The sequence below is a fragment of the Hordeum vulgare genome, chromosome 5H (genome assembly GCF_904849725.1).
Source record: "Hordeum vulgare subsp. vulgare chromosome 5H, MorexV3_pseudomolecules_assembly, whole genome shotgun sequence".
Classification (NCBI taxonomy): domain Eukaryota; kingdom Viridiplantae; phylum Streptophyta; class Magnoliopsida; order Poales; family Poaceae; genus Hordeum; species Hordeum vulgare.
In genome coordinates this window covers 559,045,355-559,068,299 of record NC_058522.1, presented here as the reverse complement: position 1 = coordinate 559,068,299, position 22,945 = coordinate 559,045,355, and positions in this window count along the sequence as shown.

Here is a 22,945-nt window from a genome sequence, read left to right as displayed (position 1 = left end):
TGAGTTATGTGATATGCAAAAGAATAAAGATGTGGATAATGATGTGATTAAATTGAAGCTATTTCCGTTCTCATTACGAGATCGAGCAAAAACTTGGTTTTCATCTTTACCCGAAAATAGCATTGATTCTTGGAACAAGTGTAAAGATGCTTATATATCCAAGTATTTTCTACCAGCTTAGATTATCTCTCTCTGTAATGATATCATGAATTTTAAGCAACTAGATCATGAACATGTTGCACAATCTTGGGAGAGAATGAAATTGATGATTAGAAATTGTCCCGCTCATGGCTTGAGTCTTTGGATGATTATACAAATCTTTTACGCTGGCTTGAATTTCGCTTCTAGAAATATCTTGGACTCCACCTCACGTGGAACGTTCATGGAAATCACGTTAGGAGAAGCTACAAAACTCCTAGACAATTTCATGACGAACTACTCTCAGTGGCACACTAAAAGGTCACCTACTAGTATGAAGGTACACGCTATAGAAGAAATTAACTCGTTGAGTGCTAAGATGGATGAGTTAATGAAATTATTTGCTAGTAAAGGTGCTCCTCTAGATCCAAATGATATGCCTTTGTCTTGCTTGATTGATAATAGCAATGAGAGCTTGGATGTTAATTTTGTTGGTAGGAACAATTTTGGCAACAACAATGCTTATAGAGGTAACTTCATTCCTAGGCCTTTTCCTAGTAATCCCTCTAATAACTTTGGCAATTACTACAACAATGCTCATGGAAATTACAATAAATTACCCTCTGATCTTGAGAGTAATATCAAAGAGTTTATCAACTCGAAAAAGATTTTCAATGCGTCCATAGAAGAAAAACTGCTCAAAATTGATAACTTGGCTAGGACCGTTGATAGAATGTCTCTTGATATTGATGCTTTGAAATTGAGATGTGCTCCTCCCAAGATTAATATGGATGAAACTTTGAAAGCTATGCGTGTTTCCATGAATGAGAGTAAAGAAAGAATCGCCCAAATTCGTGCTAGACATGAATGGCTTAAAAGGCGTGTTCTCGTGATGAGAATCACGAAGATCTTAAAGTGCTTGGTGTGACTCCCATTGAATCTTTATTTTATAATGTCAAACCTAATAATGATGGGGCTGGATATGAATCCACTTTCGTTGAGAAACGCCCCAATGATTCAGAGTCTATCTACCTTGATGCTAAAAGCACTGAAAGTGGAGTAGAGGATATCAAAACTTTGAGTAGTGATGAAATTACTACTTTGGATTTCAAGGAATTCAATTATGATAGTTGCTCTTTGATTGAATGTATTTCCTTGATGCAATCCATGCTAAACTCTCCACATGCTTACAGCCAAAAAAAAGCCTTTACCAATCATATCATTGGTGCTATGATGAAATCTCTTGAAGAGAAACTTGCGTTGGAAGTTTCTATTCCTAGAAAACTTCATGATGAGTGGGAACCTACTATCAAAATCAAGATTAAATACTATGAATGCAATGCTTTGTATGATTTGGGTGCTAGTGTTTCTGCCATTCCAAAGTCTTTATGTGATGGTCTAGGCTTCAACGAGATTGATGAGTGCTCTCTTAATTTGCATCTTGCGGATTCTATTGTTAAGAAACCTACGGGAAGGATCAATGATGTTCTTATTATTGCAAATAGGAACTATGTACCTGTGGATTTCATTGTGCTTGATATTGATTGCAATCCGACATGTCCCATTATTCTTGGTAGACCTTTCCTTAGGACTATTGGTGCTATCATCGATATGAAGGAAGGGAATATTAGATTTCAATTTCCATTAAAGAAGGGCATGGAACATTTTCCTAGAAATAAAATAAGATTGCCTTATGAATCCATGATGAGGGCTACTTATGGTTTGAGCACCAAAGACGACGATACTTGATTCTATCGCCTTATGCCTAGCTAAGGTGGTTAAACAATAGCGCTTGTTGGGAGGCAACCCAATGAATTTATCTTTGCTTTTTTCCTTTCTGTTTTGTTGTGTCCACACCATCATAACTCTGTTATGATTGTGTTTTTTGTGTCTTTTTGTGTTTGACCCAAGTAAGACCTTTATGACTAGTTTTGGTGATGGTTGTTTGATCGTGCTGAAAAAGATAGAAACGTTTCGCTCACGAAATTATTTTTCATTCCTATCCACAAAGATCTTTTGAGTTGATTCTTTTTGCTGCTGGTTGATATGAAAATGGCCCTAATTTTCGTAATTTTTCAGAATCTTTGAGATAACAGAAGTATACGAAGTATACAGATTGCTACAGACTGGTCTGTTTTTGACAGATTCTGTTTTTTGTTGTGTTGATTGCTTATTTTGATGAAACTATGGTTAGTATCGGGGGGTACTAGCCATGGAAAAATGAGAATACAGTAATATAACACCAATATAAATAGAAATCAAGTTTGCTACAGTACCTAAAGAGGTGGTGGTTTGTTTTTTTATGCTAATGATATCACGAGTTTTTGTTTAAGTTTTGTGTTGTGAAGTTTTTAAGTTTTGGGTGATGTTCTCATGGACAATGGGATAAAGAGTGGAAACAGCTCAAGCTTGGGGATGCCCAAGGCATCCCAAGCCAATTCAAGGACACCAAAAAGCCTAAGCTTGGGGATGCCCCGGGAAGGCATCCCCTCTTTCGTGTTCAATCCATCGGTAACATTACTTGGAGCTACATTTTTATTCACCACATGATATGTGTTTTGCTTGGGGCGTCGTGTATTATAGGAGTCTTTTCTTTTTGTTGTGTCACAATCATCCTTGTTGCACACCTTTTTGAGAGAGACATGCACTCATCGTGAATTTGCTAGAATACTCATTAAGCTTCAGTTATATCTTTTGAGTTAGGCAATTTAGCTCGCATGTGCTTCACTTATATCTTTTGAGCTAGATAACTTTGCTCTAGTGCTTCACTTAGATCTTTTTAGAGAACGGCGGTGTCATATTTTGGAGAAATAAGAACTCTCGATCTTCACTTATATCTTTTTGAGAGTGCTCTCTGTGAGTAACTTGGTAATTGGCGTGTGCCATGAAGGAGTCCTAAAGATAATAGGCATCCAAAGAGGATATAATAAAAACTTCCATATTCATGTGCATTGATTAGTAAAGAGAAGTTTGATTCCTCTCAATTAGTTTTGAGATATGGATTTGGTAATATTAGAGTTATGTTAGTAGGGTGTTGTGAATCTAGAAATACTTGTGTTGAAGTTAGTGATTCCCGTAGCATGCACGTATGGTGAACCGCTATGTTAGGAAGTCGGAGCATAATTGATTTATTGATTGTCATCCTTTGTGTTGCAGTCGGGATCGCGCGATGGTTAACACCTACCAACCCTTCCCCTAGGAGTATGCGTTTAGCACTTTGTTTCGATTACTAATAAAACTTTTGCAATAAGTATATGAGTTCTTCATGACTAATGTGAGTCCATGGCATAGATGCACTTTCACCTTCCACCATTGCTAGCCTCTGTAGTGTCGCGCAACCTTCGCCGGTGCACAAACCCACCATATACCTTCCTCAAAACAGCCACCATACCTACCTACTATGGCATTTTTATAGCTCTTCCGATATATATTGCCATGCAACTCCCACCGTTCTGTCTCATGACTTGTGCCGTCACTTTCGTATTGCCATTGCATGATCGTAAGATAGCTAGCGAGATGTTTCAACATCATACGCTAAGCTAGATCGTTGCACATCCTCGTACACTGCCGGAGGCATTTCCTATAGAGTCATCATTGCTCTACGTATTGAGTTGTAAGTAAATAAAAGTGTGATCATCATCATTATTAGAGCATTGTCCCATGTGAGGAAATAAAAAAAAGGCCAAAGATGCCCACCAAAAAAATGAAAAGAGGCCAAAGAGCCCAAACAAACAAAAAAAAGAGAGAGAAAAAGAGAGAAGGGACAATGCTACTATCTTTTTCCACACTTGTGCTTCAAAATAGCACCATCTTCTTCATGATTGAGAGTCTGTCATTTTGTCACCTCCGTATACTAGTGGGAATTTTCATTATATAACTTGGCTTGTATATTCCAATGATGGGCTTCCTCAAAATTGCCCTAGGTCTTCGTGAGCAAGCAAGTTGGGTGCACACCCACTAGTTTTCCTTTCGAGCTTTCACACACTTATAGCTCTCGTGCATCCATTGCATGGTAATCTCTACTCATTCACATTGATATCTATCGATGGGCATCTCCATAGCCCGTTGATACGCCGAGTCAATGTGACCATCTCCTCCTTTTTGCCTCACAACCTCCACCACACTCTATTCCACCTATAGTGCTATACCCATGGCTCACGCTCATGTATTGCGTGAGAGTTGAAAAAGTTTGAGAAAGTAAGAGTGCGAAAACAATTACTTGGCCAATACCGGGGTTGTGCATGATTTAAATTCGTTGTGTGGGGATGATGGAGCATAGACAGACTATATGATTTTGAAGGGATAACTTTCTTTGGCCTTGTTATTTTAGAAGTTCATGATTACTTTGCTAGCATGCTTAAGGTATTATTGGTTTCATGTCAATAGAGAACTATTGTTTTGAATCTTACGGATCTGAACATTCATGTCACAAGAAATAATTTACAAAGGACAAATATGTTCGGTAGCATTCCACATCAAAAATTCAGTCTTTATCACTTCCCTACTCGAGGACGAGCAGGAGTTAAGCTTGGGGATGCTTGATACGTCTCCAACGTATCTACAATTTTGATGGTTCCATGCTATTATGTTGTCAACTTTGGATGTTTTGTTTGCATGATCATGATATTTTATATATATTTTGGGACTAACCTATTAACTCAGTGCCAAGTGCCAGTTTCAGTTTTTTCCGTGTTTTTGACCCTTTTCAGAGAAGAACATTAAATGGAGTCCAAACGGAATAAAACCTTCCGAAAGATTTTTTCCGTAACAGAAGATACAAGGGAGCTTGGGAACCAAGGCAAAGGACCCCAGGGGAGGCCACAAGCCCCCTAGCCATGGCCTGGGGGGCGCGCCTAGCAGGCTTGTGGGCCCCCCGTGGCTCCTTTGCCCTATTTCTTCCGCCTATAAATCCCCAAAAAATCCCAAACTGCCAGAGAGAGCCACCAAAATACTTTTCCGCCGCCGCAAGCTTCTGTCTCCGCAAGATCCCATACGGGGCACGTTCTAGTCCCCGACAGAGCGGGGATTCGGACACGGAGGGCTTCTTCATCGACACCATTGCCTCTCCGATGATGCGTGAGTAGTTCACCACAGACCTTTGGGTCCATAGCTAGTAGCTAGATGGCGCCTTCTCTCTCTTGGATCTCCAATACAAAGTTCTCCATGATATTCATGGAGATCTATCGGATGTAATCTTCTTTTGCGGTGTGTTTGTCGAGATCCGATGAATTGTGGATTTATGATCAGATTATCTATGAATATTATTTGAGTCTCCTCTGATCTCTTATATGCATCATTTCGTATCCTTGTAATTCTCTTCGAGTTGTGGGTTTCGTTTGGCCAACTTGATCTATAATTCTTGCAATGGGAGAAGTGCTTGGTTTTGGGTTCATATCGTGCGGTGTCCTCACCCAGTGACAGAAGGGGTAGCGAGGCACGCATCGTGTTGTTGCCATCAAGGGTAAAAAGATGGGGTTTATATCTATCCATGAACTTATCCCTCTACATCATGTCATCTTGCTTAAGGCGTTACTCTGTTTGTTATGAACTCAATACACTAGATGCATGCCAGATAGTGATACGTCCATTTTGCATCATGTTTTCATGTTGATATTTATCGCTTCTTTGGCTGTTATTTCACTTCACGGTACTATTCTTATGCCTTTTCTCTCTTATTTTGCAAGGTTTACATGAAAAGGGAGAATACCGGCAACTGGAATTCTGGCCTGAAAGTGGAGCAAAGTTGAGATACCTATTCTGCACAACTCCAAACGCCGTGAAAATCAATGGAGAATTTTCCCAATATATACGAAATACTGGGCCGAAGAAGTACCGGAGGGGCGCCAGGGGGTGGCCACAAGCCTGCACGGCGCGGCCACCCCCAGGCCGCGCCATGGGGGCTTGTGGGCACCCTGCTGGCCCACTTTCCCCCTCTTTTTCTATATGGAGGGTTTCGTCCAAAAAAATCAGAAGGGAGCTTTTTCGTGGTTTCGTCGCTGCCACGAGGCGGAACTTGAGCAAAACCAATCTAGAGCTCCGGCAGGACGATCCTGCCGGGGAAACTTCCCTCCCGGAGGGGGAAATCGTCGCCATCGTCATCACTAACTCTCCTCTCATCGAAGGTGACTCGTCACCATCAACATCTTCATCAGCACCATCTCATCTGCAAACCCTAGTTCATCTCTTGTAACCAATCTCCGTCTCGCGACTTCGATTGGTACTTGTAAGGCTGCTAGTAGTGTTGATTACTGTTTGTAGTTGATGCTAGTTGGATTACTTGGTGGAAGAGTTTATGTTCAGATCCTTGATGCTACTCATTACACCTCTGATCATGATTATGATTATGCTTTGTGAGAAGTTACTTTTGTTCCTGAGGACATGGGATAAGTCATGCTATTAATAGTCATGTGAATTTGGTATTCGTTCGGTATTTTGATATGTTGTATGTTGATTTTCCTCTAGTGGTGTTATGTGAACGTAGACTACATAACACTTCACCATTATTTGGGCCTAGAGGAAGGCATTGGGAAGTAGTAAATAGATGATGGGTTGCTAGAGTGATAGAAGCTTAAACCCTAGTTTATGCATTACTTCGTAAGGGGTTGATTTGGATCCACTAGTTTAATGCTATGGTTAGACTTTGTCTTAATTCTTCTTTCGTAGTTGCGGATGCTTGCGAGAGGGGTTAATCATAAGTGGGATGCTTGTCCAACTAAGGGCAGTACCCAAGCGCCGGTCCACCCACATATCAAACTATCAAAGTAATGAACGCGAATCATATGAACATGATGAAACTAGCATGACAGAAATTCCCGTGTGTCCTCGGGAGCGTTTTTCCTCCTATAAGACTTTGTCCAGGCTTGTCCCTTGCTACAAAAGGGATTGGGCCACTTTTCTGCACCGTTGCTACTTTTGTTACTTGTTGCTCGCTACGAATCATCTCACCACACAATCACTTGTTACCGACAATTTCAGTGCATGCAGATTTTACCTTGCTGAAAACCACTTGTGAGATCCTTCTGCTCCTCGTTGGGTTCGACACTCTTACTTATCGAAAGTACTACGATTGATCCCCTATACTTGTGGGTCATCAAGACTCTTTTCTGGCGCCGTTGCCGCGGAGTGAAGCGCCTTTGGTAAGTGGAACTTGGTAAGGAAACATTCATATCGTGTGCTAAAATTTGTTGTCACTTGTCACTATGGATACTAATCCTTTGAGGGGCTTGTTCGGGGTATCTTCACCTCGAAAGAAAGCACAAAGAGTTGCTCCTCAAGTTGCTGCACCTACTGAAAATATTTGCTTTGAATTTCCTTCGGGTATGCTTGAGAAACTGCTGGCTAATCCTTTTATAGGAGATGGAACATCACATCCAGACTTGCATCTGATCTATGTAGATGAGGTTTGTGGTTTATTTAAGCTTGTAGGTGTGCTCGAGGATGGGGTCAAGAAGAAGGTCTTTCCTTTATCTTTGAAGGATAAGGCGTTGACATGGTATAGTCTATGTTATGATACTGGATCATGGGACTAAAATCGGTTGAAATTGGAATTTCATCAAAAGTTTTATCCTATGCATTTAGTACATCGTGATCAGAATTATACTTATAATTTTTGGCCTCGTGACAGAGAAAGCATCGCTCAAGCTTGGGGGAGGCTTAATTCATGCCTCAATCATGAGCTCTCGGGAGAAATTATCATTCAGAACTTCTATGCTCGGCTTTCTCATGATGATCGCACCATGCTTGACACTTCTTGTACCGGTTCTTTTGTGAAGAGAGATATTGACTTCAAGTGGAATTTATTGGAGAGAATTAAACGCAACTCTGAAGATTGGGAGCTTGAAGAAGGTAAGGAGTCAGGTATTAATTTCACTTTTGATTGCGTTAAATTCTTTGTTGAGACAAATACTTTTTGTGACTTTACGCTAAGTATGGACTTGACTCTGAGATAGTAGCTTCATTGTGTGAATCTTTTGCTGCTCATATTGATCTCCCCAAAGAGAAGTGGTTTAAGTTTCATCCTCCTTTAGAAGTCAATGTAGTCAAACCCACTCCAGTTGAAGAGAAAGTCATTGCCTATAATGATCATGTGGTTCCCAGTGCTTACATTGAGAAACCACCTTTCCCTGTTAGGATAAAGGATCATTCTAAAGCTTCAACTGTGATACGTAGAGGCTATATTAGAACACCTACACCCCCTGAGCAAATTAGAGTTGAACCTAGCATTGCTATTATCAAAGATCTTCTGTCTGAAGAAGTCGAGGGACATAATATTCACTTTTGTGAAGATGCTGCTAGAATTGCTAAACCTCACGTTAGAGACAAACATAGGCCTGTTGTTGGCATGCCTGTGGTTTCTGTTAAGATAGGAGATTGTTGTTATCATGGTTCATGTGACTTGGGTGCTAGTGTTAGCGCAATACCTCAATCCTTATACGATGAAGTCAAAGATGAGATTGCACCTGTTGAGATAGAACCTACAAATGTCACTATTCAGCTTGCCAATAGAGATACTATCTGCCCTGTGGGAATTGTTAGGGATGTTGAAGTCTTGTGTGGTAAAACAAAGTATCCTGCTCATTTCCTCGTTCTTGCTACCGCACAAGATAGCTTTTGTCCCATCATATTTGGCAGACCTTTTCTCAATACTGTCAATGCTCGTATTGATTGTGAGAAGCAAACTGTCACTGTTGGCTTTGAAGGAGTGTCACATGAGTTTAATTTCTCTAAGTTTGGTAGACAACCTCATGAAAAGGACTTTCCTAGTAGGGATGAAACTAGTGCCTTAGCCTCTATTGCCGTGCCTCCTACTGATCCCTTAGAGCAATACTTGCTTGAGCATGAAAATGATATGCATATGGATGAAAGGGATGAAATAGATAGAGTTGTCTTAGAACAATATCCTATCCTTAAGAATAACTTGCCTGTTGAACTGCTTGGGGATCCGCCCCCACCAAATGGTGATCCTATGTTCGAGCTTAAACAGTTGCCTGATACTCTTAAGTATGCCTATCTTGATGAAAAGGAGATATATCATGTTATTATTAGTGCTAGCCTCTCAGAGCTGGAAGAAAAGAAGTTACTAAAAACTATGAGGATCACCGTGCTGCTATAGGATATACTCTTGATGATCTTAAGGGCATTAGTCCCACTCTATGCCAGCACAAGATCAAAACTGATCCTAAATTCAAACCAATTGTTGATCATCAAAGGAGATTAAATCCAAAGATGAAAGAAGTAGTAAGAAAAGAAATACTAAAGCTCCTGGAAGCAGGTATTATCTATCCTGTTGCTCATAGCGATTGGGTGAGTCCGGTGCATTGCATTCCTAAGAAGGGAGGCATCACCGTTGTTCCTAATGATAAGGATGAGTTGATCCCACAGAGGATTATTACTGGCTATAGGATGGTGATTGATTTTAGGAAGTTGAATAAGGCCACTAGGAAAGATCATTACCCTTTGCCTTTTATCGACCAAATGCTAGAAAGACTATGCAAACACACACACTTCTGCTTTCTAGACGGTTATTCAGGTTTCTCCAAAATACCAGTTGCACAATCTGATCAGGAGAAAACCACTTTCACCTGCCCTTTCGGTACCTTTGCTTATAGATGTATGCCTTTTGGCTTATGTAATGCACCTGCCACCTTTCAAAGATGTATGATGGATATATTCTCTGACTTTTGTGAAAAGATTGTTGAGGTTTTCATGGATGACTTCTCCGTTTACTGGTCTTGCTTTGATGATTGCCTCAGCAACCTTGATCGTGTCTTACAGAGATGTAAAGACACCAATCTTGTCTTGAATTGGGAGAAGTGCCACTTTATGGTTAATGAAGGCATCGTCTTAGGACATAAAATTTCTGAAAGAAGTATTGAAGTCGATAAGGCTAAGGTTGATGCAATCAAGAAAATGCCATACCCCACAGATATCAGAGGGATAAGAAGTTTCCTTGGTCATGTTAGTTTCTATAGAAGGTTCATCAAAGACTTCTCTAAGATTTCTAGGCCTCTTACCAATCTCTTGCAAAAGGATATTCCTTTTGTTTTTGACGATGATTGTGAGGAAGCCTTCGAAATACTTAAGAGGGCTTTGATAACTGCACATATTGTTCAACCACCCGATTGGAACTTGCCTTTTGAGATCATGTGTGATGCTAGTGATTATGCTGTTGGTGCTGTTCTAGGGCAAAGAGTTGATAAGAAGTTGAATGTTATTCACTACGCTAGTAAAACTCTAGACAGTGCCCAGAGAAACTATGCTACTACGGAGAAGGAATTTTTAGCAGTCGTGTTTGCATGTCAAAAGTTCAAGTCTTACATAGTTGATTCCAAAGTCACTATTCACACTGACCATGCTGCTATTAAGTACCTCATGGAGAAGAAGGACGCTAAACCTAGACTTATCAGATGGGTTCTCTTGCTACAGGAATTTGATTTGCACGTTGTTGACAGAAAGGGTGCTGATAACCCAGTAGCGGATAACTTGTCTAGGTTGGAGAACGTTCTTGATGACCCACAACCTATTGATGATAGCTTTCCTGATGAGCAATTGAATGTCATCAATGCTTCACATAGTGCACCGTGGTATGCTGATTATGCAAACTATATCGTTGCCAAATATATACCACCTAGTTTCATGTACCAGCAAAAGAAGAAATTCTTCTTTGACTTGAGACACTACTTTTCGGATGATCCTCACCTTTATAAGGAAGGAGTAGATTGTGTTATTAGACGTTGTGTACCTGAACATGAACAGGGATAGATCCTACAGAAGTGTCACTCTGAGGCCTACGGAGGACACCATGCGGGAGATACAACTGCACACAAGGTATTGCAATCAGGTTTCTATTGGCCCACTCTCTTCAAGGATGCCCGTAAGTTTGTCTTGTCTTGTGACGAATGTCAAAGAATAGGCAATATTAGCAAACGTCAGGAAATGCCTATGAACTATTCACTTGTCATTGAACCATTTGATGTCTGGGGCTTTGATTATATGGGACCTTTTCCAAAATCCAATGGGTATACTCACATCTTAGTTGCTGTTGATTACGTCACTAAGTGGGTAGAAGCTATCCCCACTAGTAGTGCTGATCACAACACCTCTATCAAGATGCTGAAAGAAGTTATCTTCCCTAGATTTGGAGTCCCTAGATATCTAATGACCGACGGTGGTTCACACTTCATTCATGGTGCTTTCCGTAAAACGCTTGCTAAGTACGATGTCAACCATAGAATTGCGTCTCCCTACCACCCTCAGTCCAGTGGTCAAGTAGAGCTAAGCAACAGAGAGATTAAACTAATTCTGCAAAAGACTGTCAACAGGTCTAGAAAGAATTGGTCTAAGAAGCTCGATGATGCACTGTGGGCTTATAGAACTGCTTATAAGAATCCCATGGGCATGTCTCCGTACAAAATGGTGTATGGGAAAGCATGTCATTTACCTCTTGAGCTAGAGCATAAAGCTTATTGGGCAATCAAAGAGCTCAACTTTGATTTCAAACTTGCCGGTGAGAAGAGGTTATTTGACATTAGCTCGCTTGATGAGTGGAGAACTCAAGCATATGAGAATGCCAAGCTCTTCAAAGAGAAGGTTAAGAGGTGGCATGATAAGAGGATACAAGACTGTGAGTTCAATGTAGGTGATTATGTCTTGCTATATAACTCTCATTTAAGATTCTTTGCACGCAAGCTTCTCTCTAAATGGGAAGGTCCCTATGTTGTTGAGGAAGTATATCGTTCCGGTTCTATCAAGATCAACAACACGGAAGGTAATTGTCCGAGAGTGGTAAATGGGCAGAGAATCAAGCATTATATCTCAGGTACTCCCATAAATGTTGAAAGCAATATTATCAATACCATAACTTCGGAAGAATACCTAAGGGATATTTATCAGCCTGTTTCAGACTCCGAAAACGAAGAGGTATGTGATTCGGTAAGAAAACAGAGTCCAAAACTTTTCCAGTAGGAAATTTTCTCCGTTTTGGAATATTTGTAAAAATACAAAAATTGGATTTAGTCCGGAAAGTGCGCGAGGAGGCGACAAGCCTGCATGGCGCGGGCCCACCCCCTGGCCGCGACGTGAGGGCTTGTGGCCACCTCGTGCGCCTCCGGGACTCCGTTTTCGTGCAGGGGACTTCTTCTGGTCTGGAAAAAATCATTATATATACTTCCGTTTGGTCTGACCCCTGCATCACGCAGATTTCCTCTGTTTTTCGTTTCGGGCATGTTTTTGTTGCATATCTAGATCACCATGAATTCCCCAAAAGCTCCTAAGGACAAGATCTTCGAGAAGGTCATCAATCCCTACCTCACGGAAGTGCTGCAACACCCTCAATCTATCAAGATGCGTGAGGGGATGTTTCACATCTGTGATGTTGAGGGGCCTAAGAAGACCGGAAGCGTGGAGACGAGGCTCGAAGCAATGGAGCAACAAGTCTTGAAGTGCCAAGGGATGGTGGAGCGTGGACTCAACGCCAACCACATGATGATCACGGAGTTCACCAACAAGCACAGGATTGATGCCAATGACATTGGGAAGCACCTCTCCAGGCTCTATGACAGGGTTGATCAACTCCAGGGATATATCTATGACCTGCAGAACCAAAACTGTGAGTATGAGTATAGATTTAAATCAATAAGGTTGGCTGCAGATTTGAGGATTCCGGAGACTCGTTCATCTTTCCATGATGGAGCACCTATGCCTTGGAAGATGGAGGATCAAACTCATGTTGCAACAACTCCACCATCACCACCAAAGGAAGACAACTGAGCATTGATATAGGCAATCCCCTTGGCTTTTGCCAAGCTTGGGGGAGTTGCCCCGGTATCGTATCACCCTCACATCTTTTGCCTTTACCTTTGTTTTAGTTTTCCTTTTCAGTTTTCTTTTTCTCTAGTTGAGTAAAAGTCTTAGTGTTTTAGTCTTAGTTTTGCTTTGTGTCACCCCCGATGTATTCTTGCTCGTGAGCCATATGATAAAGAGTGTCCTAGTTGAAGGGCTTTGCCTCTTGCCATGATCAAAAGAGCGAGAATAGAACAAAGGCATGAAAGATCATGTAATGATCTTATGAGAAGTGATGGCTTCACATATAAAAAGGATGATGATTGAAACTTGTTGAGGGTAGGAAAACGTAGACCTTGGTCATTGTTGCAATTAATAGGAAGTGATAAAGAAGGAGAGGTTCACATGTAAATATACCATCTCTCACACCATCTATGATTGTGAACACTCACTAAACTATTGCATGCCTAGAAGTAGATGTTGGACAAGGAAGACAACATAATGAATTGTGTTTGCTTGGCTCTGAACAATGTTATATGATTAGAGATCCCTTAGCATGTGATGATTTCTTCCACCTCATATTAGCCAAAACTCCCGCACCAAGTAGAGATACTACTTGTGCATCCATAAACCTTCAAACCAGTTTTGCCATGAGTGTCCACCATACCTACCTATGGATTGAATAAGATCCCTCAAGTAAGTTGTCATCGGTGCAAGCAATAAAAATTGCTCTCTAATATGTATGATCTATTAGTGTGTGGAAAATAAGCTTTATACAAACCTGTGATGAGGAAGACATAAAAGTGACAGACTGCATAATAAAGTTCTTTATCACAGGGGGCAATATAAAGTGACGTTCCTCCGCACTAAGAGGACACGCATCCAAACCTCAAAAGCGCATGACAACCTCTGCTTCCCTCTACGAAGGGCCTATCTTGTACCTTTACTTTTTGCCCTTGAAAGAGTCATGGTCATCTTCACCAATTCCTTGTTTTGCCTTTATCTTGGCTACCGTCACATGCTTGGGAAAGATCTATATTCATATGTCAACTTGGAGGTAAGTATTCATGAATTATTATTGTTGACATTACCCTTGAGGTAAGCAGTTGGGAGGCAAAACTATAAGCCCCTATCTTTCTCTATGTCCAGCTGAAACTTTGATCTCATGAGTACCACGTGAGTTGTAGCAATTGTAGAGAACGAAAGAATGATTGAGTATGTGGATTTGCTTTGCAAGCTCTTATTGACTCTTTCTGATGTTGTGATAAATTGCAATTGTTAAATGACTAAAGGCTATCGGTTGTTACTTCTCGGTAAGGTTCTTGATCCATGCTTTACTTTGTGAAGGAATTATCACTTTAGCATGAGAGCTTATATGTTGGTATTGCTGTTCTGATCTTGATCATGATGCATGCATGTTCGTATCTTGTTTTGTCGACACCTCTCTCCCTAAACATGTGGACATATTTAGTGAGCTAGGCTTTCGCTTGAGGACAAGCGAGGTCTAAGCTTGGGGGATTTGATACGTCCATTTTGCATCATGTTTTCATGTTGATATTTATCGCTTCTTTGGCTGTTATTTCACTTCACGGTACTATTCTTATGCCTTTTCTCTCTTACTTTGCAAGGTTTACATGAAGAGGGAGAATACCGGCAACTGGAATTCTGGCCTGAAAGTGGAGCAAAGTTGAGATACCTATTCTGCGCAACTCCAAACGCCGTGAAAATCAACGGAGATTTTTTCCCAATATATAAAAAATACTGGGCCGAAGAAATACCGGAGGGGCGCCAGGGCGTGGCCACAAGCCTGCACAGTGCGGCCACCCCCCAGGTCGCGCCATGGGGGTTTGTGGGCACCCTGCTGGCCCACTTGCCCCCCTCTTTTGCTATATGGAGGGTTTCGTCCAAAAAAATCAGAAGGGAGCTTTTTCGTGCTTTCGCCGTAGCCACGAGGCGGAACTTGAGCAGAACCAATCTAGAGCTCCGGCAGGACGATCCTGTCGGGGAACATCCCTCCCGGAGGAGGAAATCATCGCCATCGTCACCACCAACACTCCTCTCATCGGAGGGAACTCGTCACCATCAACATCTTCATCAGCACCATCTCATCTCCAAATCTTAGTTCATCTCTTGTAACCAATCTCCGTCTCGCGACTCCGATTGGCACTTGTAAGGTTGCTAGTAGTGTTGATTACTCTTTGTAGTTGATGCTAGTTGGATTACTTGGTGGAAGAGTTTATGTTTAGATCCTTGATGCTACTCATTACACCTCTCATCATGATTATGATTATGCTTTGTGAGTAGTTACTTTTGTTCCCGAGGACATGGGATAAGTCATGCTATTAATAGTCATGTGAATTTGGTATTCGTTCGGTATTTTGATATGTTGTGTGTTGTTTTTCCTCTAGTGGTGTTATGTGAACGTCGACTACATAACACTTCACCATTATTTGGGCCTAGAGGAAGGCATTGGGAAGTAGTAAATAGATGATGGGTTGCTAGAGTGACAAAACCTTAAACCCTAGTTTATGTGTTACTTCGTAAGGGGCTGATTTGGATCCACTAGTTTAATGCTATGGTTAGACTTTGTCTTAATTCTTCTTTCGTAGTTGCGGATGCTTGCGAGAGGGGTTAATCATAACTGGTATGCTTGTCCAAGTAAGGGCAGTACCCAAGCGCCGGTCCACCCACATATCAAACTATCAAAGTAACGAACGCGAATCATATGAACATGATGAAACTAGCATGACAAAAATTCCCGTGTGTCCTAGGGAGCGTTTTTCCTCCTATAAGACTTTGTCCAAGCTTGTCCCTTGCTACAAAAGGTATTGGGACACTTTGTTGCACCGTTGCTACTTTTGTTACTTGTTGCTCGCTACGAATCATCTCACCATACAATCACTTGTTACCGACAATTTCAGTGCATGTAGATTTTACCTTGCTGAAAACCACTTGTCAGATCCTTCTGCACCTCGTTGGGTTCGACACTCTTACTTATCGAAAGGACTACGATTGATCCCCTATAGTTGTGGGTCATCAGATAGCGGTCGATGTGTGGAGTAATAGTAGTAGATGCAGACAGTATCGGTCTACTTGTCTCCGACGTGATGCCTATATGTATGATCATTGCCTTAGATATCGTCATGACTTTGCGCGGTTCTATCAATTGCTCGACAGTAATTCGTTCACCCACCGTAATATTTGGTATCATGATAGAAACCTCTAGTGAACACTATGGCCCCCGGGTCTACTTCACATCATATTTTGAGCTCTACACTTTTACTTTGTTGCACTTTCCACCTTCAGATCTCACCTTGCAATTAATCGTGAAGGGATTGACAACCCCTTTATAGCGTTTGGTGCAAGTTTGTTTGTTTTTGTGCAGGTACATTGGTGACTTGTCTTGGTACTCCTATTGAATTGATACCTTGGTTCTCAAACTGAGGGAAATACTTACTGCTACTGTTGTGCATCACCCTTTCCTCTTCAAGGCAAAAACCAACGCAAGCTCAAGAGGTAGCAGGTAACAAATAAAGATAGATATGAATACGTGCTCGGGAAGCCTCTCGTCAAACCTGGTCATCCTCCTCTAACACCGAGGATGCACGAATTGCATGAGTGGTGCATGTACATCTTAAGAGAGACTAGGAAGGACTCTATCTATATGAGAGTGAAAAAAGATCACGGTTTCATTGGAACTTCAGTGCTGCTTGTTCAATCTGAGGAGTTATTTTAGTTATAGAATCAACTGGCCCTTGACAAATAACTCCTGACTTCCTACTGTTTGTAAGTATTACTTCTATAGTTAAGTCTCTAGCTGAGCTTGTTCATTGCATGTATATATAATTATCCTCACTATATATATTATGCAGATTGAAGATCATCGAATTAAAAAAAGCAGGAATCTTCGACGTTGGGTTCATTAACCCAGAATCGGTAAATGTATTGTCGGTACGAAATGAAACCAAAGAGACCGAGGTTAGCTTGCTAAAGTCGTTGCTTGCAAATCAAAATAAAAGGGAAATACTCTTTCCTTACAACTTCAAGTGAGTGTTGGTGTCTTCTCTGTATACTCGGTTTTGCTTACTCGAGGTTAAGTAAATGTAATTGATGAGTTATATATGTGTGCGCAGTTACCACTTTATTCTGCTATCCATTAAGCTTCATGGGGCAATAGAAACTGTCTTAGACTCGAGACGTGAAGATCCCGAGGATTATGCGGACATGATTGCAATGCTCCAGAAGTAAGTTCAGTCAATACCAGGACCATACCGGCATGCAACTTTCGTTAATTTCCTGATATCAAGTAATCATTTTCTTTGCGTGGGAGGGTTTAGAAGAAGTTCATCAAAAAGGTTGAGTTGCAATTTACGCACTCCCCAGTAAGTAGTACTAGCTAGTTCCGTGCATCTCTAATTGATTCAAATTTTCATCAATATATCATTACCATGCTTACTTATCAGGTTGATTGAACTCTATATATTCTCGTAAAGTGCTTGTACGAGGTAGCTGGGATTGAAAAATGTGCATACTACATATGCGAGTTCATTCGCCTCTCGACCTCTGGGCGGGGCATCTCTGACGAACAATTTGAAGTACGTAAATAATATTCACAAATTTATTTTATATATTACCATCAATTGTGTTGAGTTTTATTCATATATATGCATGTATTGACCCCCCCCCTCTTTAAATTAGATCTGGAAGAAGCGGGATGAACCCCTATCAGATGATGGCATACGAGCAATTCAAGAGGAATTGGCGGGATTCTTTCTTGACCACGTCATACCTAAAGACGGAGAATACCATGTGAGCTATTTGTGATTGATCTTATGTAGATGATGATAGGCATTGTAAAAGATGTTATATTGTAAAAGATGTTAAGGATTGTAAATGGTTTCCTTCATTTTTTATTAGCTAGCGTCATGTTCTCTCTATATGTATAGTAGCTAGAGTCGACCAAGCACGGAGAAAGAGAGGACACTTCTCTCAATTAGCTAGCTAACACAATATGAAACCACTAAATTAACCCTCCAACCCCCCCCCCCCCCGGTTAAAAAAACAAAACCCCAGCTCCGGCCAGATGCTGACGCGTGGATGCCATTTTGTCCCGTTTGGTGTGACCAACCGGGACTAAAGGCCCTCCTACCCGGGCTCCCCGCAGCGGCCACATGGAGACCATTTGGTCCCGGTTCATAAGCGAACCAGGACTAAAGGTTTTGAGCTTTAGTCTCGACCATTTAGTCCCGGTTCAAGAACCGGGGCTAATGGGCCTCTGGAACCAGGACAAATGGGCCATTTTGTACTAGTGTCTCTTGTGTCCCCAACACACCCAATACAATGGCAAATTGTATAGGTGCACTAGTTCGGTGAAGAGATGGTGATACAAGTGTAGTATGGATGGTGGATATAAGTTCTTGTAATCTGGAAATATAAAAACATCAAGGTAGCAAGTGGAAAACAGCGAGCAAAATATAGTATAAATGCTTGGAAATAAGGCCTCAGGTTCATACTTTCACTAGTGCAATATCTCAACAATGCTAACATAGTAGAATCACATAATCATCCCTCATCATGCAACAAAGAATCACTCCAAAGTTCAGTAATAACAGAGAACATAATACAAAAATGGTGTAGGTAGTAGAACCACCTCAAAGTTATTCTTTCTGATCAATCTTTTGAGCTCTTCCTGTAAGTGTCACAAACAGCCCTAGAGTTCGTACTAGAATAAGACTCATGATACATATCAATCAACCCTAATGTCACCTAGATACTCCAATCTCACCTCAAGTATCCGTTTAAAATGTGCGACATGCATCAAATTATTTCAGATCTATCATATTCAATCCAACACGAAGAACTTCATGGAGCAACCCAAGATTTCTATCGGAGAACGTAGTATGAAAACGTGCAATCAACCCCTATGCATAGATCCCCAAGGTCGCCGGAATCCGCAAGTTGAAGCCATAACATATATCAAGTGAATCACCTGAATACCCCAATGTCACTACTGGTATTCGCATGCAAGACATACATCAAGTGTTCTCTAACCAAAATATTCAATCCAACATAACAAGATCTTAAAGGGAAATATTCAATTCATCACAACAAGATAGCAAGGGAAGAACACCATATGATCTGACTATATTAACAAAGCATGTGATACATCAAGATCGTGCCATCTCAAGAACAGGACAGAGAAAGAGATTGAACACATAGCTACCGGTACATATCCTCAGCCCCGAGGGTGAACTACTCCCTCCTTGCCGTGGCCTCCGTCGGGATGCTGAAGATGACCACCGGAGATGATTTCCCCTCTCCGGCAGCGTACTGCAAAGTCTCCAGATGAGTTTTTCATCGGTACAAAAAGTTGCGGCAACGGAGCGGAAGTTCTCTCTTTATTTCTGGCATTTCTGGTATATATATAGGATTTTCAGTGTTGGAATCACGCCAATCAGAGCCACATGAGCCCCACAAGCCATCAGGGCACGACCTAGGGGGCGCCCTGTTGGGTTGTGGCCCACTGCTACCTCTTGAGCTGGTGTTGGTTTTCCCTTGAAGAGGAAAGGGTGATTCAGCGAAGTAGATAACTATTTCCCTCAGTTTGTTGAGAACCAAGGTATCAATCCAGTAGGAGGAACAAGCCAATAGTAGTACCTACACAAATAATCAAACTCTTGCATCCAACGCTATAAAGGGGTCGTCAATTCCTTCAGAGTTATTTGCAAGGATGAGATCTAATAGAGATAGTTATAAAATATTGCGGAAACAAAAGTAAATAAATTGCAGCAAAGTATTTTTGGTATTTTTGGTTTATAGATCTGAAAATATAATAGAAAAAATAGACCCGGGGGCCATAGGTTTCACTAGAGACTTCTCTCATAAAGGAAAACAATATGGTGGGTGAACAAATTACTGTTGAGCAATTGATAGAAAAGCAAATAATTATGAAGATATCTAAGGAAATGATTATGCATATAGGACTCATGTCCATATCAAGTATACCGAAACGATTCTGCATCTACAACTATTACTCCACACATCGGTTGAATCCTGCCTGCATCTAGAGTATTAAGTTCATGAGTTTAGATGCACGCACGATTCAATCGATGTGTGGAGTAATAGTAGTAGATGCAGGTATTCATCATATTGCTTGAGTTTATCCCTCTACGTCTCAAACGTATCTATAATTTTTTATGGTTTCCCGCTGTTATCTTGTCATCTTTGGATGTTTTATGTACCTTTTATATCTTTTTTGGGACTGACTTATTAATTCAGTGCCAAGTGCCAGTTCCTGTTTTTTCTATGTTTTTGGCTCTTTTGAGATCTGATTTTGGAACGGAGTCCAAACGGAATAAAAAACCCGAAATGAATTTTTCCAGCACAGAAGAAGATCAGGGGGCCTCTGGGCCAAGCCAGGTGGGCTCCACGGAGCCCACAAGCTCCCACTCCGCCACTAGGGGGAAGGCGGCGGTGGCAGGGCTTGTGGCCTCCCTGGCCGCCCCCTGACCTAGATCCTTGGCCTATATATTCCCTAAAATACAGCAAAAAATCAGGGGAGCCTCGAAAATACTTTTCGACCGCCGCAAGCTTCCGTTTCCCTGAGATCTCATCTGGAGACCCTTGCCGGCACCCTGCCGGAGGGGACTTTGGAGTTGGAGGGCTTCTTCATCATCATCATCGCCCCTCCAATGACTCGTGTGTAGTTCACTTCAGACCTACGGGTCCGTAGTTAGTAGCTAGATGGCTTCTTCTCTCTCTTGGATCTTCAATACAAAGTTCTCCATGATCTTCATGGAGATCTATCCGATGTAATCTTCTTTGGCGGTGTGTTTGTCGAGATCCAATGAATTGTGGATTTATGATCAGATTATCTATGATATATATTTGAGTCTTTGCTGATTTCTTTTATGCATGATATGATATCCTTGTAAGTCTCTCCGAGTCTTGGGTTTTGTTTGGCCAACTAGATCTATGATTCTTGCAATGGGAGAAGTGCTTGGTTTTAGGTTCTACGATGTGGTGACCTTTCCCAGTGACAGTAGGGGCAGCAAGGCACACATTAAGTAGTTGCCATCAAGGGTAACAAGATGGGCTCTGTCGTTGATATGAGATTGTCCGTCTACATCATGTCATCTTGCTTCAGGCGTTACTCTGTTCTTTTGGACTTAATACACTAGATGCATGCTGGATAGCGGTCGACGTGTGGAGTAATAGTAGTAGATGCAGAAAGTATTGGTCTACTTGTTTTGGACGTGATGCCTATAGATATAATCATTGCCATAGATATCGTCATGACTTTGCTCGGTTCTATCAATTGCTCGACAGTAATTTGTTCACCCACCGTCTACTTGCTTTTATGAGAGAAGCCACTAGTAAACACTACGGCCCCCGGGTCTATTCACATACATCGTTTACACCTTCACTTTTACTTTGCTTTGTACTTTGTTGCTTTCAGTTCTCACTTGGCAAACAATCTATAAGGGATTGGCAACCCCTTCATAGCGTTGGGAGCAAGCTTTTGTGTTTGTGCAGGATCTTGTGATACTCCTCCACTGGATTGATACCTTAGTTCTCAAACGGAGGGAAATAGTTAACACCGTTGTGCTACATCACCCTTTCCGCTTTGAGGGAACACCAATGCAAGGCTCCAAGGCCACGGGGGAAATCATTTGCATACTTGCCTAGGGAGTCCCTTAAGGCGTAGCCGCAGCAGAAGGATTCCCGGTGCCGTCGACACGACTATTCCTGGCGCCGTTGCAAGGGAAGCTCAGCTGACATCAGAAGTATTTCTAGCGCCGTTGCCGGGGAGAAGAGATCAAGATCTATCCAAGTAGGTCTCACAAACTCATCTCTTGCATTTACTTTTGTTGCCAGTTGCCTCTCGTTTTCCTCTCCCCCACTTCACATTTGCCATTTTCATTTGCCTTTCTCCTTTGCCGTTTTATTTTGCCCGTTTCACTCTCTCTTCCTGCTTGTTTGTGTGTGGGATAGTCCATCAATGGCTAGACCCACCACTCCAAACGAAACCTCTGAAAATGGAGTTCTCAATTTCAGGCAAAATGAGGAAGAAAATTTGAAGGACGCTTGGTACAGGATTTGCAATGCTCAAAGTAGATCTACTCGTAAGCAATCCACTACCGTCCTCCTTCGCAGTTTCTAGGTTGGGATTTCTCCTTGGAATAGGTACATCATTGATACCATTGTAGGCGGTAACTTTTTGGGGAGCCATACTATTGACTCCTATAGAGCTATCATGAATTTGGTAGGCTCACCCCCGCTCATGGTTAATGGAACTACCTTGACCTTGGAACACGTGATGCAAAGGCTTGACGCTATTGAAAGAAAAATTGCCACAGTTGAACTTATTGAGGGATTGGATAGAAACATCCACAATCAAATTACTCAGTACGGATCCAAAGTGGGAATTTTTTTGAAAATTTTAAGGGAGAAGGAACTTATAGTTAATGATTCTTCTAGAATTGGCAAATTGGAAGATGTCATAACTAACTTGGGTTCCGCTTTTGCCGCTGTGCAAAATACTCCAAATCTCACTCTCAAAAAGACCGTAAAGCATGTTTTTGTTCCTAAAGCTAGTGGTGAGTCATCCAATAAATATGAAGATCTTAAGATGATAAATGATCACACTACTTATGGTTTGAGCACCAAAGATGACTATACATGATTCCATCACTTTTTGCCTAGCTAAGGGCGTTAAACAAAAGCGCTTGTTGGGAGGCAACCCAACGAATCTATCCTTTTTCTTTATGTTTTGTGTTTTCCACACTTCAATAATTCTGTTATGATTGTGTTTTTTGTTTTTCTTTTTGCGTTTGTGCCAAGCAAAACCGTTATGATTAGTCTTGGGGATGATCGTTTGGTCATGCTGTAAAAGACAGAAACTTTCTGCTCACGAAACGAATTTTCATTTTTGTTCTGTAAGACCTTTTGAGTTGATTCTTTTTGCTGCTGATTGCTACGCAAATTCTTCAGACTTTCCTAATTGTTCAGAATTTTTGAAGTACCA